The following is a 1,749-nucleotide window of genomic DNA, read 5'->3' as shown; positions in this document are numbered from 1 at the left end:
GTCCCTAACAGGTCACAAACTCATACTGGTCTGTGGCTTGGGGGATGGGCATCCCTGGCCTAGGACACTATTAAAGATGTGGAACAACAGAATGTGAATAAGCTCTGTTTCCTAGGCTGCATTTCCTCAAATCAGAGTATACACGTCATGTTGCCTATGTACAAAACCGAGCTAAGAGACTCAGCATCATACGGACTTATGAAGTTCTGCATCATCAATATAGCAACAGTTTGATCAAGAACTGAAATGGGTCATTCTGCCCTTTTTCAGCGTTCAACATGTCTAAGCAAGGATGTGGTGGGTTCTCCAGTGTGAAATACTGGAATTCCTTGGGTTTTCCGATAGGAGCCAAGATCAATTGTGTTGACAACACAGGAGCCAAAAATCTCTATATCATGTCTGTGAAGGGAAACAAAGGGCAGCTGAACAGACTTTCCACTGCTGGAGTGGGTGACATGGTGATGGTCAGTCAATAAAGGCAAACAACCAGAGCTCAGAAAGGAAGTATATCCAGCAGTGGTAGTTCAACAAAAAAAAGTCATACCAAAGAAAGAATGGCATGTTTCTTTATTTTGCAGATAATATAGGGGTCATAGAAAACAATGAAGGCAAGATGGAAAGGTCCTGCCATCATAAGGCCAGTTGGAAAGGAGTGTGCAGACTTGTGGCCCAGGATTGTGTTAGATGCTGACAGCATTGCGTGATTCTCCAGTATATTTGTGTTAAAAAAAAAAAGGCAAGTAGCTAATTAAAAATATTTGCTCTTCCCACTCCCCAAAAAACTAACTGGAATGGGCAATTAAAATATCTGTTGATAAAAACTGGTGATGATGAGGTCATGAAGGACTAGCTGGCCGGATTGGGTGAATTTAAAGCAGAAAAACCATTGGGAAGAATTTTGGTAAATGGTTGTAGGGATAAAGAGAAGATTGATGATGCACTTGCACAACTTTATCTTTCCAACAAAAATTTTCTTTTATCTTGCCAGATCAAGTTGTATCAGGTTTGGGCTAAAATAGCATATCCCAGCATAGGGAGGCATCACCACTCAGGATACTATTTCAATCCCTGTGAATTTGACTTGCATCCTGGTAAGGAAACAATGGACTTGATAGTGACTCCATCTCATGTATAAAGTAGGACTGGCTGAAGTGTTGCTCCATTGCCTACAAGTGGGGTGGTCCCATCACTACTTATATTTATAGTTCTTCTTCGTAAGCAGTAGAGACACACCCAAGGAGTAAAATCTGGTAATAAATAGGTAACAAATGGAAAGCAAAGGGGGAATTGTGGCAGATGAGAAAGGTGTGCATAAAATGTGTAATGATGCTGAGAATGAACACATCACTTTTATCCTAAGAGAATATCTCAGAACAAGACGAAAACACTCTTAACAGTTTCTGTATTCTGTAGTACCAAGTAATTGCCAGCTCAGAAAGAAGATCCTAAAATTTTCTCCCACTGGAAAGGAGAATGGCATTGAAGGCAAGCTACAAGATTAGGCCAATAACTCTGCTTAGGTTATTTACTGAAAAGACATCAATTACCCTCGATGACCTACCTTTATATTAACTGGTTGAAATTTTCATTTGAATCTCATTTTGTTGGTTACATTTATCGTAGTGGTTCTGTTGTAGGCTGGAGAGAAATCTTACCCTTGAGCTGAGCTGGATGTATTGTGACTCTCAGCTGGGTATGGCTATGAAGAAAAATGTGCCATCACTGCATTTCTAATAAGCTGGAATCCCC

At 40.4% G+C, this 1,749-nt stretch overlaps 1 pseudogene; it reads left to right on the top strand.

The window, feature by feature from the left end:
• The first annotated feature begins 278 nt into the window (after positions 1-278).
• LOC101125244 (large ribosomal subunit protein uL14-like) lies at positions 279-704 on the top strand (annotated as a pseudogene).
• Positions 705-1,749: the final 1,045 nt, after the last annotated feature.

Source organism: Gorilla gorilla, chromosome 1 (assembly GCF_029281585.2).
Source record: "Gorilla gorilla gorilla isolate KB3781 chromosome 1, NHGRI_mGorGor1-v2.1_pri, whole genome shotgun sequence".
NCBI lineage: Eukaryota > Metazoa > Chordata > Mammalia > Primates > Hominidae > Gorilla > Gorilla gorilla.
The sequence above is the reverse complement of the archived record's forward strand: the minus strand, read 5'-3'. Positions and strand labels throughout refer to the sequence as shown.